Source organism: Vigna umbellata, chromosome 4 (genome assembly GCF_029865625.1).
Source record: "Vigna umbellata cultivar VRB3 chromosome 4, Vumbellata_1.0, whole genome shotgun sequence".
Lineage (NCBI taxonomy): Eukaryota > Viridiplantae > Streptophyta > Magnoliopsida > Fabales > Fabaceae > Vigna > Vigna umbellata.
In genome coordinates this window covers 16,588,775-16,605,799 of record NC_142168.1, presented here as the reverse complement: position 1 = coordinate 16,605,799, position 17,025 = coordinate 16,588,775, and the positions used below count along the sequence as shown (strand labels likewise).

Here is a 17,025-nt window from a genome sequence, read left to right as displayed (position 1 = left end):
ATTTTAGTATTTACATTGACTCTCTTTTTTTGTCATTTTTAGGCGATGTTGACTATCTCATGCAATAGTTATTAGCAACATTCTTCAATTTTAAAATTTAGAAATTAATTTGATAATATTTTATAAGTTTAGATCCATAGTTGCAAACATTGAGTCTTTACCTTTTTTTTCCTATTCAGATATTTAATCAAAGATGAAAGCGGCTAATAAATTGATTTGGATATTGTATGTTGGTAAAATAATTACACATAGGAGATTGAATTATTCTACCACACAATTTAATAAATTCAATGGGATATATATATATATATATATATATATATATATATATATATGAATTAGAACACAGTGAATAATGTTTATTATTATTTATTTTTTTATCACTTGGGATGATGTCTTAAGGTTATAGTTGATTGAAATATGTTGTTGCACATATTGTTGTAATCAAGTTTTTTTTTCAATTTTGGGATTTTGACAGTTGAAAATATAAAAGAGTTGGTTTAGGAAAAACTCAATGTTTGGGTTATCTGTGACTTGTTTAGTCACTTAGATATCAAAAATCTAGTTTATGGTATGTAGAATTTGAGTGGTTGGTTTGATTTGGTGTACCTTGTTTCTGACCAAATAAATAAATTGGTACTCAATTTTAGTCATAAACATGTTTTTCATCAATTTTAGTGTCAAGGATATCAATTGGTCATTTGAATATGTCTAAGGTGCATCCAAATCAGGAAAACGAGTTGTTGTCATCTAGTATAGTGCTGAGCAGCCCGGTCTTGCATTGAATGTTGCCAAAACAATGAGCTACTAGAATCCTAGCACTGAGTGCCCTCTTGGGCACTGAGTGTTGTCAAACCAAAGAGTTCTCTGGTTTTTGGGCACTGAGTTCCACTTTTTCACTACAATGTAGCTCATTGGACACCTGTTTCTAGCATTTTATGTTGTTTTCTTGGCGTTAATTTCTTATTTGATTTTAATATGATTAGTATGATGATATGTACAATTTGTAATAAATTATGAATTCCTTGGGAATTCTAATGATGTAATTGCTTGTTTTAGATTGGTTATTATGATATGATGTATATTTGTTGATGCTTATAAATATGTTCATGACATATGATAATGGATGATATGTATAGTTTTCGATAATTATGAATGTCCTATGAATGGTAATGGTGAATGTGTATTCAGTTTAAGTATGTGGTAAAAGGAATTCCATGGAGAAAATCCTAATGTTGTGCTTAGTGTAATGATTTGTTGTAGGAGCTCCAAAATGAGGAAAAGTTTCTAACACTCCAATAACCACCCAATCTCAAGTCGGGAGGGATGGTTATGTGGTGAGGAATAGCAGTTGAACTTAGCCTAGTGAATTTGACCATATGTGTTTAACGGATTAACCTTGTATGGTAGTTTGGGTGGTATGTTGTTTCACCATACATGCACAGGTCCCCCAAAAGTTCGACACCAATAAATGTATCTAGATGATCAAGTTTAGAGATTATTTATATATTTAGGTTTTGCTTGATATGAGAGTTGATATGCTTATTTCTGTATTGTTTTATTGAAATGATAATTTTTATGGTTTTAAACTGTATGAATTCTCCTTTAGTGCTTTAAGCTTACTCTTTTGTCTTTGTTTATTTGTGCATGCTTGTTTTTTTTTTACAATGATCATCTTAATGGTGTGAGCTTAGGCGGAATGTCTCTGGTAAGTAAGTGCTAAAATGAGATGGAGCTGAAGCGTAGAGTAGGACATTCAAGTTTGGTTTCTTTCTTTTCATAAAGACCTATTACACTCTTGGTTGGGTGTAATATCTCATAGTCATGCAAGATATTAGTTATCTTTTGCTATCATAAGTCATATCTAGATATCTATAATAACATCTTATATGTTTTCTTTGAGTTGACTATTTTGTAATATTGAAGGTGTGATGAATCACATTGTAGTTGAATACTATAAAAAATTAGGATGTTACAAAATTCATTCTACTACAATTCAATCTATCTCTCTAAGATGGGTTGTCCAATAATGAACAGGTGGAACAACATGTCCAACAAACAACAAATATCTCTAGGATAGACTCTAAACAGGCTTTGATACCATGTTAAGAATAAATTGATCTTATCTCTAGTTGATGGGAGACTTCCAACATGCCGTGAGGAGTAAACAATCATCCCTGCTTGTTAAAGAATTCTTTTTTAGAAAAGAATGTTGTCTTTCTTTGTCTTAATTTTATAACTTGTGTAATGATAATTATTCTTAGAACCTAAAATAAGATTGAGAACTACATTTGATTCTTAAATCGCCATTGACTTTAAGTTATCCATAACACATGCTTAAGTAATTGTTTAAGTGGGATACGACTTTACCACCCTCAAGCCATTTAAGAGAAGTATTTCTTTCACTTAAGTGATAGTAGTCTAGTTTATGACGGTAAAACACATAAGATGAAAAGATGGAAAATTTAACCATTATAACACAAATAATAAGGTTAAATAGAAAAAATAAATGGAGAAACAAATAAAATATCAATTTACAAAATAAAACATACGAATAACACAGAAGAAGATTATTTGAGTGAGAGATGTTAAATTATATTAATAATTAACATTGGTTCATGTAATGTAAAGTATAGCTTTGATGTAAAGATTCTAATGTGATGATTATTAGAATATAAGGTATTAAAGTTATAGGGATTATTTTAGAGTTATTAAAATTAATCCCTCTCTTCTCACTTCAATAAAGGGCATTTTGGTATTTTATTAAAGTTAATTAAATATCATAACAGAGGGAAAAGATTGGTCTACGGTTGACGTAAAAGTTTCTGAAAGAGAAAAAGAAAATGTTACGTTCTCTGAAAAGAAAGAAAACTGAGACTTCGGCAGTGATTGACATCCTTCAGAATTTCTATATCATCAAGAAAACATTAAAGTGAAGTAAGAGAAGGGAGAACGTTTGACAGGAAAAAACTGTACAATGGATCCAGGTAAGTTCTCTTTTACTGTGTATGGGAATAATGAGTATCATGAAAATTGAATATCCTCATGTGTTAATTTTCATTCAATTGAATATCAAATATTTGCTTACAAGAGAATAATTTTCTTTCACTAAAGCAAAAAAGGTGTAGGGTAAAAATGTAGGTGAGGATCCTTTATAGAATGTGAGAGACCAGACTATTTTAAGTAAGAAGTTGTCATGCTAAAATGAGCAATGGTCAAAAACTTAATTTACTGTAACTCCAAATAATTATATATGTTAGCCTTATTGAACATCTAATAAGGGCATTTGAGAGAGATTACGTGGTGAAATTTAATACTTCATTGCAAGCGTACAATAGTGAAAATTTTAAATGTGCTTTAACCATTAGCATCTATGTTAGTATTCCTAAGCATGTTTGGAAAGGTGCTTAAGTGAGTGTGCATGTTTATTACTAAAACTCGTCACTGAATATCAATAAAGAATTGTTGTTATAAAGACTCGTCATTGAATCTCACTATTTAATTCATTATTTCATATACATATACTTTTGCCTCATTTATTATTGAATCTTATTTTTATTTTTTCTAGATGAATATGAAAACCTTATTGTTGATAGAGTCTCATTGCATGATATACTAGAGCATGGTGTCTGGTTATGGCATTTTCTATGATGTTATTAGGAAAACGGACAAAAGTGGATGATTTTATAGCCTAATAGGTGAAAAATGCAAACTAACTCCCTTGTAGTTCTTCAAATATCATCACATCAACTATGTTTGGCAAGATAATACATCTCACCTCTTTCTGCAATATAACAATAATAAGACTATGATAATGATAATGGTGGCTTATAATTTCTTTTATATTTATTCATTCAATATTATTACAATGATATATAATATTTATTGTTATTAATTTTATCATTAATGCAAAATAGTTCATATCTACACGTAAAACATTTTTATGACTGTAACTATTTCAATATTTATTAGTACCTTGTTTCATTTTAAAATATTGATCAATAAAATTAATATGCTTTATTTCAGTGCTTTACTTAAATACTCACTTGCTTATGCAACGTAAGCGACCATGAAAATGAATATTACTTCAGGATTCAAATATTCATTGTAACCTCACACATTTGCTTAAGTGATGGATCTTTGTAGCAAGCAACCAAACCTTTGTGTTTCGCTTAAGAACATGTAAACTTGTGTTAAACAACATGTTAATCGCTGAATGATCTTACCCACTTTATAAGTGAAACTTTATTTCTTTCGCTTCCAATGTTATGTGTCCTATTTTAAGGTTGAGGGTCACTTAAGGACACCGTACACTCATTTAAGCGACTAAACAATTTTTTAATAAATCTTGTATCACAATTTAACAAACAATTATATATGATTCTTAAGTATTTTTATGATGAAAAAAAATAGATTTTGTAACAATATTTTTTAGGTCATTATTTCTGACCAAATAATTCATTCTTCACAAAAGTTTTTTGCACCTCTTAACTTCATATCTCCACAAAATATTTATCAATGGTCTGTATTTTTTTTATCATAATATATATATATATATATATATATATATATATATATATATATATATATATATATATATATATATATATATATATATATTAACAATGATCCACCAGCACATAGAAAGATAACTTAATCTAAATCTAAATGCTTTAGTCAAGACTCCCTTAATAATACATATATATCCCAATAGTTAAAAGATTTAATGTAGTGATTCATATTAGACTTTGATTCCTTCTTTTTAAGATTTCAGCTTCTTTATACTTTATAAAGAAAATATCAGCATAATAATTTTACACATAAATTGTAAAAAGACAAACTATTTAATAGAAAAATCTACGTTCAACTATTGCCTTAATATGGAATCAACCACAAACACATTACTACAAAGAAAACTTTTCTATAAGAAAATAAAAATGATTTTCTACAATCAACATCTTTGATAAGAAAAAGATAAGGGTGTACTCAAAAACAAGACCAGACGTAGTCCTAATGCAAGTAGCATGCCTCATTCTGCATATTATCATAAAAAAAAGAAACAAATTGATCAAGTTGACTAGGTCAAGAAAGAGACCCCATGTTTGACTGACAAAAAAACTGAGACTTATAAACACTATAAATACATATACTTCTTAAACAATAGACACACAAATGTCAAGGTTCAAAGCATATATATAGAGAGAGAATATACATATACGAGAGAGAGAGAGAGAGAGAAAACAATATAAAATATCTTACAAAATGGGTTCATGCTATGAGTTCTTCCTTTCACTGAAGTTTGGCAAAAGGGCAAAGGGCTTCCTTTGGAGGACTAACAAGGCTGAAACTCAGTCTCGGCTGCTTAAGGCACCAAAATCATGTAAGTTAAATCCTTTTCCTACTGTCTTAGTTGCTTCTTAATGTCTCAGCTATTTCACATTCGTAAGATTGTTTCTTTGAATCCTTCATTATCTTTTTATCTTGCTCAAGAATGAAAACTTGTGGTAAAACAACTGGAAAACTGGAAATTGTACATGTAAATTAATATCATGATCATTTTGGTGGGATCTACTAGTGAATGATATAATATACAATTCAAAAGGCCGTAACATAGATGTAAATTATCCATGATGATTTATAGATAAGTAGGATTTTTCCATTAATCAATTGGATTATAAAGAAAATATTGGATTAGATTCATTTATTAAATTTTATGAATGGTTGATAATGTATTTATTGTTTTTCAACATTAAATGAATCCTTCTATCAAAATTAATCCATTCCTTTTTTTTATAATTAAATCTTTCTTAATTGTTTTACAAAATATATTATTTTTATAAAGGATTTGAAGGTTTCTTAAAAAGGTTGTGAAAAACATATTAATTAACATTTATCAAATAAATAAAAATGGATCAATTTTTTCATTAAATTTTTAATAAATTAAAAATATATTAATGATTTTTTATTTGACCTATTATAATTCAAATTAAATTTATTCAGTCCATCTGATTTTTTCACCCGTAATGGCGTGTAATTTATTATTATTTAGGTTCTCGGGGGTATTGTTTACATATAACTATGCTATTAATTTTAAATTGAAATATATATTTGTTTGTAATTTGCAGCAGTTACAGTTGAAGAACGAGACAATCCATGGGATCTACCAGGACATAATTTTTGAAAGAAAATTATGTTCATCATGATCAGTGTCTCTCTCCTGATAAAAGAATGTCAAATAAAAATAGAGAAAGACTCAGAATATGTGATATTAATGAGTTTTTATCTTTTTTTATTAAACACTCTCACTTATGTATTACATCATAATTCACCACTATGTTCAATCTTTTTAGACGTGATTTTTTTTTTATCTACATACATGTTATACTAATCAAACACTTGGTTTTCTATTCAAGGTTATGTTTAGTTCTACGTAGCAGAAACTTTTTAGGTCATTGATATTTCAGTGAAGTTGTTGTGGTCTTTTATTTGGTGAAGTTAATTGTAATAGTTTCTTTAGTCAATAATTAGTATATTAAAGTGTTTTGGTAATTTATGTTGTGAAAGTTATTTGTGTAGAGTTTTCCTTCCTAATAATTAGTAGCTTTACGTTTGAATCACCCAATAAAATATAATTAGACTAAAATATCTATAATAAAAAGAAAGTACTAGCTAACATGGTTCGTTTACGAAAAGAGTGTATTAAGATATATGTATTGAATCAACCCAATCACTTAACATTATTGAATTAGGTAGCATAAATAGCAAAATATTGTTTTTAAATTAATTCAAAATAACAAGTCTTTATTTATATAAATTTATTAATTTTTCAAAATGCAAAATATTTTCTTTTAATTTTTTATGGGTAAAAGTATAAGGTATATAAAACATTTCTTAATTAATTAACTATATATATATAAAAGAAAACTAACCAAATAGAGTGTTATTTCCAAAAATTATACATATAAAACAAAGATGGTCGCGAAATCAATATGAAAGCTCCTGAACAACATCTATAGATATATCAACTCTTGTATCATTATTTGGTCACAATATAAAGGTGATCATTGTAATAGAAGAAAGATATATAACATAACAAATAAGAAATACATGATGATAAACTAGTTGAAAAAGAGACAATATATCTGGATACATACAATCAAACTCTTCATAACAATTTCAACCATTTCACAAGAGCATACATACAATCAAACTCTTCTAAACTCAATTTATCCGGATAAATGAAATTGATTCAAACTTGGAAAGTCATGCACTTGTAGTGGTACTGAGGTACCACAAACAAGGTTAGTTCCAAACAATGTCATAAGAACCCTGAAACCATTCTTATGACAGGACAACCTACCACTCTCACCACCTAATTATTATCCTTTACATGAGTACGAATGATTACTAGAGTTCATGATATCTCTACATAATGAAATAGTAATCAATGCACACCCTAGTGAACCACAAATTCAATGGGATTTCTTCCTTGTAAATTCCCTATAATCCATACATTCACACCATTATTTCACTTTACAAACCAAATACATAATTAAGATAATAATTGATGTCATATAATCATGAAAAACAACCTATAAAAGATGTAAAATATAATGGTAGTCCTCTAGGAGCTTGGCGCCTAACGTTAGGACTCTTGGAACCCCTCTGGAATAGAATGTTGATAATTTTGTCCTATGACAAAGTTGGTGTTCAACAGTACAAAGTGAGTGAGCTCTTTGACTTTGATTTCGCCTAATGGAGCAAATGCTCGCCTAACAAAGACCAATCCAAGGGCTCATTGTCAAAGTGCTACCCAACGGCAAAACCCAACGACTAGCGGCCTAGGGTGAAAAGGCCTCTAGACTTGAAAAGGAAATTGAACTTGTGCCTAATGCCCCTTACTGTCGCTCAACGCCTTGACAAAAACTAGTAATCAATGGAAAAATTCTAACTCACTAGTGCAGAAATGGCCTTTAACGTCACCCCATATACGTCCGTCCTCAACAGCCCCAACGTAAATAATTGACCGGTGGCATATCCGTAATTATAGATGTCCGGGCCCCACCCATGGACGTCTAAGAGGCTGGATAATCACCTCTTCAACTCCCCTTTGTCAGCCCCTTAAACGTCCGTTGTGGAGGGGGACGGACGTCTATAACTATATAAACGTCTGTCCCCCCATATCGGACGTTTCGGGTGCTGACAGGGGGTTGAAGAGTTAATTGTCTTCAACCCCTTAAATGTCCGTTGTGGAGGGGATGGACGTCTACAATTATATAGACGTCTGTCCCCCCATATCGGACGTTTCGGGTGCTGATAGGGGGTTGAAGAGTTAATTGTCTTCAGCCCCTTAAACGTCCGTTGTGGAGGGGGACGGACGTCTATAATATTATAGACGTCCGTTGTGGAGGGGGACAGACGTCTACAATTATATAGACGCCCGTCCCCCCATATCGGACGTTTCGGGTGCTGACAGGGTGGTTGAAGAATTAATTGTCTCTAGCCCCTTAAACGTCCGTTGCAGAGGGGGACAGACGTCTACAATTATATAGACGTTCGTCCCCCCATATCGGACGTTTCGGGTGCTGACAGGGGGTTGAAGATTTAATTGTCTTCAATCCCTTAAACGTCCGTTGTGGAGGGGGACGGACGTCTATTAGACGTCCGTCCCCCTCCACAACGGACGTTTAAGGGGCTGAAGACAATTAATTCTTCAACCACCCTGTCAGCACCCGAAACGTCCGTTGTGGAGGGGGACGGACGTCTACAATTATATAGACGTCTGTCCCCCCATATCGGACGTTTCGGGTGCTGACAGGGTGGTTGAAGAATTAATTATCTTCAGCCCCTTAAACGTCCGTTGTGGAGGGGGTCGGACGTCTATAATATTGTAAACGTCCGACCCCCTCCACAATGGACGTTTAAGGGGCTGACAGAGGGGAGTTGAAGAGGTAATTGTCCAGCCTCTTAGACAACCGTCCCCCCCCACAACGGACGTCGAGAGTTTCACTTAGTTAGATGACAACACCCTTTTCCTCTCTTCCTTACCGGGAGGGCAATCTTATGGCGTTCACCTCCCGCCCGGCCCGGAAATAGAACCCAGCCCCCCTTCTGATCCATTCATTTCTGCAAGCAGGGGGGATCTTCGATGCTGTCATTTCGAAATGTCCGCTTCAACCGTAGTTTCACCTCCCAAAAAGCAAAGTTGGCTTGACGAACGCAGATGCGAGGAAGCGGGAGCAAGATAAGCGCTTTTGCTACTGAGAAAGCGAACACGCGACGGTTCAAGACTTAGCCGAGCGTTAGCGAAGCTAGATTTATCGAGAGGCTTCGAGTTAGCGAAGCGCTGTAGTAGCGTCGGCCAAAGCCCTATGTGCTAAAATGCTGAGCCAAGGACACTCCGCCTTATCTATAGAAGCAGTCAACCGAGTGCACAAACGGACGTCTTGCAGTGCACAAAAGAACGTCCAACCCCAACCCTACCACAAAACAATTTAGGAGGTGGTCGTCGCGGGACGTCTGAGGGGCATGTGGGACGTCTACGTGGACGTCCGAGGTGTACACTGGACGTTTGGATAGGCGTCGGACCTGACACATCAGACGTCTATATACACGTCCGATGTGGACCCCGACGTCTGAGTAACGCCACCCACAAAGACGTCGGAGGGAAGGTCGGACGTCAAAATGCCTAAAGAACGGACGTCTAAAGCCCTTTCTGCACTAGTGACTTGATTCAATTGAATCTAATTGGTACCTTCTACTTTTTTCTTAATTCAAATGTATGTAAAATAGTTTCTAAATGGTGCCAATTAGGCCAACTACTCAAATTTAGAGTTCTCTCATTCAATTTTATCATTAAACCACGAGTCAACATAACTTCTTAATTATCAAAAATTGTACAACTATACGAGCATAACACAAATTCAGCAAAACCCGCATTATCTTAAACCAGTGCATCATTCACATGCAACAAATCAATTCAACCAGAGTTTAAAAATAGAAATCATAGACATAAGCTGGCTTCTCTTATCGGACAAAACTGTTTAAACAACTCTAAGATATCTAAACAACTCTAATATGATGTTTTATCTACACAGAAACATCACAAACATGATCATATCATACCATTATGATCATTGATCAATAAAGAACCCCCATTGAAGACTCAGAATACATGCAACCAAAAAAGAATCACGTGTAGCAAAGAAAATAAATTTTGATAGATAGAAAAGAGCTAAAATTCAACTTATGCAAATTGAGAAAATAATCAATTAGACTCTAAAAACTCGCCATAAAGATCACACTATTGGTCTTCGATCTTCAATAAGAGAAACAAAGAGTAAGATAGACAAGAGAGAAGGTAGATAACTCTAAAAAAATGGTTTCTAGACATATAATATGTTTTAAAATAATGAAACTCGTTTATAAAATTTTTATTTATACCTTCAACATTTTTTAAAATAAAATAATTGAGTCTAATTACTTTAAAGACACTATATATCAATTCTAAAACACCATTTTCTAAGTACTTACAATAATGACCAAAATTTTCTAAACAAAAGAAAACATTTGGAAATTCTAATATCTTTCTTCACAAAAAGAACTAAAAATAGATAAATTAATACATGTGGTCTTACATTTTTTATTTTTTATTAGTGGAATATCTTGGTATTTATTGGAATATCTTTATAACTAACCTATAAATATTTTTTACACTAGAATATCTTAAGATGAGATATCTCCTTGATATAATTTCCTATATAAATTTATTTGGTTCCTAAATTAGCTCTGTTATTTATGTATATACTTCAAAAACTTTGTATATATTCATGGCATTGTCCCAAATTCAGTAAGACATAATAACATCACAAAACTCTATATGGTATCATAGCAACTCCAAGTATTAATGCAATGATAAACAATAAAGCAATCAACTTCATACATAACACAATCGACTTTAAGCAAATATAAATATATTCAACTTTAAAGTCAATACTGATCGAATTAAAACTAAAAATCTGATTTCATTAATTGACAAAAGATATTACAATCAGATAACACCAATACAGAATGACATAAAAAGCCATTAACAAAAACAAGCACTAAAACAAACAAAACATCCAAACAAACAAAACACATGACACTAGACTGTAAACACAAGACCCTTATTCTGTTTCAGATGACTCTACAATCTTTACTTCAACACTGTTCTTTCCACTTTCAGAATCATCAATAGAAGTATCTCCAAAAGCATTTATTCTCAGTGCATAGTCCATCTTCCGATGCAGCTCAGTGAATGATCTTTGAAGCATCATCATTTTCTCGTCAAGTCTTTTGAATCTTTCATCCATAAATTCTTCAAATCTTGTTTGAGGTCGAAATTCATATCTTGATGAATCAATATTTAGAGGATTCATTTATTTAGTGCTAGGAATATATTCATCCTTGAAAATCCAACCTTCTTTAATTTTTCTGAATCCCACAAAATCTAAGAACAATTTTTCCAAAACGTTCTTCTTGTTGTAGCAAATTGTCCTTTCATTTGTGATATCCACATTCTGCATTCTTAAGATTTTGCTGATGAAGACACCATATGGTAGATTATACTCCTCCTGTTTTGCAATCTTTAACATGTAATCGCCAATCACATAGGACCAGTTTGTTAGAATACCAGTTTGCAATGCATACAACAGATATATATCTCACCATTTAGTAGTGATTGATCTTCATCTCTAGGTAGAAACTCCAGGTGATCACGTATGCACACAATGATGGAGCCAAATTCCAGAGGAAACCAGTGGCCTGAAGCTCCCAGATCAGAGGTGTGGTAGATGTGTTGGTGTGCAGCGGAATTGATGGAGTAAATGGTGATGGAGATGTTTGAATGAAGCAAGGTAAAATGAGTGAAACCTCTCAGCTCAGAAAGCCTTCATATAATGGAAGGAAGCTTGAGAGAAAATGAAGAATTAGCAAGCAATTTTGACTCAAGAGCAGAATGCAAGACTGGAATATATTTCTCAGCATTTGGGCATAGCTCTAAAGTACCATACAAGGAAGAAACCATCCTATTTATAAGTGAAGATGGGTCTCTTTTCTGAATTGAACTCCTGCCTAATTTCAAATGGGAAGCCTAACAGCAACACCAAATCCTTCCAGCAAATCCCATGCCTTGCTCCAGGTCAGCTCCTCACGTGTTTGAAGCATCTTCTCATCCAACGTTGGGCTATTTTGGGGTTTTGGCTGGGTGCATATGACTTTGGCAGCAAGCTTCTCCAACCAGGCCTTCCTTTCACGTGCCAAATGCCATGTTGGCAGCTGCTCCCTCCAATTTATTTAATCCTACAAAACAAAGTAAACATGCTTAATTAAGAGAAGAAGGTTTAAGATAATTCACCTTCCATAGAAGCAAAATATTAAGTGATCCTTCTTCCTCTTGAACTCTCTTAGCCATGGCTCTAGTAAGAGGTCCAATGTATGTCTTAGATGGTCTTCCATCAGACCCTCCCTCTTGAGAAGGGTCTGTCCTCAGATCTGTTGCATCCTGTTGATCATCTCCTGTGAAAGGAATTAAGTCACAGATGTTAAAAGTATGACTGACACCATAACTTTCAGGAAGATCTAAGATGTATGCATTATCATTTATCCTTTTGACCACCTTGAATGGACCATCTCCTCTTGGACTAAGTTTGGACTTCCTTTGAGAGGGAAATCTTTCCTTTCTCAAATGAAGCTAAACTAGGTCTCCTTTTTCAAAAACTATTTTCTTTCTCCCTTTGTTGTTGTATTCTGTATATTTTTGAGTTTGTTTTTCAATTTGGTTTTTGACCTTCTCATGTAACTTCTTGATGAACTCCGCTTTAGAAACACCTTCTTTATGAAGAAAAAGAGATGGTTCTGGAAGAGGTAGTAAATCAAGAGGTGTGATAGGATTAAAACCATAAACAACCTCAAAAGGAGAAAGATTAGTAGTCTTGTGGACTACCCTGTTATAAGCAAATTCAATATGAGGTAGATGTTCATCCCAAGATTTATTGTTACCTCTTAATATTACCCTTAATAATGTAGATAGAGATCTATTAACTACTTCAGTTTGCCCATCAGTTTGTGGGTGACATGTAGTAGAAAATAGAAGTTTAGTCCCAAGCTTTTCCCATAAAGTTTTCCAAAAGTGGCTTAGGAACTTCACATCTCTATCAGACACTATAGATTTGGGTAAACCATGCAATCTCACTATTTCCTTAAAGAAGAGTCGAGATATATAGCTATCATCATCTACTTTGTGGCAGGGTATAAAATGAGCCATTTTACTAAAACGATCTACTACCACAAAGATAGAATCATAACCCCTTTGAGTTCTTGGTAATCCTAGGACAAAGTCCATGCTTATGTCCTCCCAAGGGGTATTAGCTATGGGAAGAGGTGTATAGAGTCCATGAGGCATAATCTTTGACTTAGCTTGTAAACAAGCTATGCATTTAGAACAATGTCTTTGAACATCTATTCTCATGTGTGGCCAATAAAATTTACTTTTCAAAATGTTTAGAGTTTTATCAACTCCATGATGGCCCATAAGTCCTCCTCCATGACTCTCTTTGATAAGAAGTTTTCTAATGGATCCTTGGGGTATACAAAGTTTTCCTTTATTAAAAAGATACCCCTCAGAAAGATAGAATCCATCAAAAGGCTTCTTAAGACATGATGAATAAGTGGGTGCAAATGTTTCATCATTTTCATACAACTCTTTTATGTCATCAAATCCTAATATTTGGGATCCTAGGGTTACTAATAATGCATGTCTTCTAGATAAAGCATCCGCAACAACATTAGTACTCCCCTTTTTGTGTTTGATGACATAGGGAAATTGCTCCAGATATTCCACCCACTTGGCATGTCTTTTGTTTAGCTTTGCTTGCCCTTTTATGTACTTGAGAGATTCATGGTCAGTGTGGATGATGAATTCTCTAGTAACCAAGTAATGTTCCCAAGTTTTTAAAGCTCTAATGAGGGCATATAACTCTTTGTCATAGGTAGGATAGTTCAAGGTAGGTCCCCTAAGTTTTTCACTAAAGTAAGCTACGGGATGTCCTCCTTGTATTAAAACAGCTCCTATACCTATCCCAGATGCATCACATTCTAATTCAAAGGCTTTGGAAAAATCAGGTAAAACGAGAATGGGTGCATGAGTTAACTTATGTTTCAAAGTCTCAAAAGACAACTCTTGCTTATCACCCCAAAGAAAAGGAACATCTTTCTTGACTAACTCATTTAAAGGAGTAGCTATGGTGGAAAAGTCTTTCACAAATCTCCTATAAAAACTAGCTAGCCCATGAAAGCTTCTTACTTCTCCTATATTTTTAGGGGTTGGCCATTCTTGTATAGCCTTGATCTTCTCTGGATCAACATGCACACCTTCTTTTCCAACTTTGAAACCAAGGAAAATCACACTTTCTTGACAAAAAGTACATTTGTCAAAGTTGGCAAAGAGGTGGTGTTCTCTAAGAAGAAGCAAGACTTCCTTGATATGTTTAAGATTCTCTTGAAGACTTTGACTATAGATTAAGATGTCATCAAAGTAGACCACTACAAATCTGCCTATGCATTCCCTAAGCACATGATTCATTAATCTCATGAATGTACTTGGAGCATTGGTCAAGCCAAAGGGCATGACTAACCATTCATATAAACCAAACTTGGTCTTGAAAGCAGTTTTCCATTCATCTCCTTCATGAATTCTTATTTGATGGTATCCACTTTTAAGATCAATTTTGGTGAAGAGATTTGCTCCATGTAATTCATCCAACATGTCATCTAGCCTAGGAATGGGATGCCTATACTTGATAGTTATGTTGTTGATGGCCCTACAATCTGTACACATTCTCCAAGACCCATCCTTTTTAGGGACCAACAACACAGGCACAGCACAGGGACTTAAACTCTTTTGGATCCACCCTTTGTTCAACAAGTCATTAACTTGTTTCTCTATTTCTTTTGTTTCCATAGGGTTGGTTCTATAGGCTGGCCTATTGGGTAGGCTTGCCCCAGGTACCAAATCTATTTGATGTTCTATTCCCCTCAAACGTGGTAATCCACTTGGTACCTCTTTGGGAAATATATCATCAAATTCCTTTAAAAGTTTTTGCAACCCCTTCGGTAGAGAACCAAGTCCATGAGTGATTGAAACAAATGCATCTTTGCAATAAAGAAGGAAATGAGGTTGTCCAAGAAAAAGATTTTTGGAAATATTCAAGGTTTGAGGTTGGACAACTTCATGGGCTGAGGCATGGGTTACCAAATTCTTTCTTTCTTTCTTTTTTTCTTTTTTCTTTTCTCCATCCAACTTCTTCTTAAGAATTATTTGGTCCTCTCTTACTTGTGAAGGTGTAAGAGGACACAAAATAATTTTCTTTCCCTTGTGTTGAATGGTGATTTTGTTGGTGACTCCATCATGTAAAGCTTGTTTATCATATTGCCAAGGTCTTCCAAGTAATATGTGCCCAGCTTCCATTGGTACTATATCACAAACAATTTGATCTTCATATTTGCCAATGGAAATGGGTACACTTACTTGTTCTTTAACTACTATTGCATCATCCTCTTTGATCCATTGAAGTTTGTAAGGTTTAGGATGAGGAGTAGTGGTTAAGCCAAGCTTCTCTACCATTCTAGAACTACAACAATTGCAACAAGAGCCACTATCCACTATCATTGAACATGTCTTTTCTAAAACTTTGCATCTTGTGTGGAATAGGTTCTCTCTTTGTGACTGTTCTAATTCTACATGTTTACTTTCCAGGAGTCTCCTTACCATAAGTAAGTCACCATCACAAGGTAAAGCTTCTTCTTCTTCAGAAGTGGATGTTTCAGACTCACTATATGAAGAACCCTCACTTTCACTCTCATGCTCAAGGATGTAAGTTGACCTTCTATTGCGGCACTCAGATGCATAGTGCCCTTTTTCCCCACATCTAAAGCACTTAGTCTCCTTACTCTTATGATCTCTTGAAGGTTCTTTGACTTTTTCTTTTCCTCTCTCTCTCTCTTTCTTCATATCTTGGCTTGGTTTGACTACCCTCCCTCTTATACTCTTTCTTATGGTGAGAACTATGAGGGTAATCTTTCTTGGTGGAGCTTTTCCTCTTTAGTTGTTGCTCTACCCTCACACAAAGTTGGACTAACTCATTGAGATCATTGTAGGGTATAAGTTCAACCCTATCTCTTATGTCATAGTTGAGTCCACTTTGAAACCTAGCAATTGTTATCCTAGGTTCTTCTCTTATCCCAGCTCTCAACATGAGTAACTCCATTTTTTGTCTATATTCCTCAACACTCATGTTCCTTTGTTGGAGTTTATGGAGTTTATCCATTATCTCCCTATCATAGTAGGCTGGTACATGCCTCCTCCTCAAGGCAGATCTCATTTCATTCCAATACCTAATGGGAGGTAAGTGTCTTAGCCTATGGTCCTTGACTAAGGCTGTCCACCATATTAAGGCATAACCTTGGAAGCTTAGAGAAGCCATGGTGACTCTCCTTTCATCATCTATTTGGTGGCACTCAAACAATTGCTCAACTTTCATTTCCCACTCTAGGTATTCTTCTACATCATCTTTTCCATGAAAGGAAGGAAGATCAATCTTAGGCTCTCTTGGGTAATGCTCTCTAACTCTATGTTGTCTTCTAGGAGGCATTTGGTAGTGGTCATCATTGTGATGACTACTATTTTGCTCAATTTCACTTGGAGAAGATGATGATTCTTCTCTTCTCCTATGGGAAGACCTCTCTTTCTTTTTATCTTGATTAATCAAAAGTTGACTAATCATATCTTTGAGCTCACTAATCTCTTTATCCCTTTGTTCAAATCTTTGCTCAAATTCTTCCCTTAAAGACATTTCACTATTGGGTTTCAAACTTCCTTGCGCACTTGATTGACTCATTCTTGTCAAAGAAAAATTTTCAAAAGGTTTTCAAAATGTTTGACAAGTAATGAGTGAAAAAATTTTCACAAACTTTCTTTGTTTTTGGTGA

General features: G+C 34.0%; 1 long non-coding RNA gene across 1 annotated transcript; it reads left to right on the top strand.

Moving 5' to 3' along the window:
- The first annotated feature begins 5,175 nt into the window (after positions 1–5,175).
- LOC148199350 (uncharacterized) lies at positions 5,176–6,549 on the top strand. The gene is made up of 2 exons (XR_015786389.1): positions 5,176–5,380; positions 6,126–6,549. It is a non-coding gene; the product is annotated as an uncharacterized LOC148199350 (long non-coding RNA).
- The last annotated feature ends 10,476 nt before the right edge of the window (positions 6,550–17,025 follow it).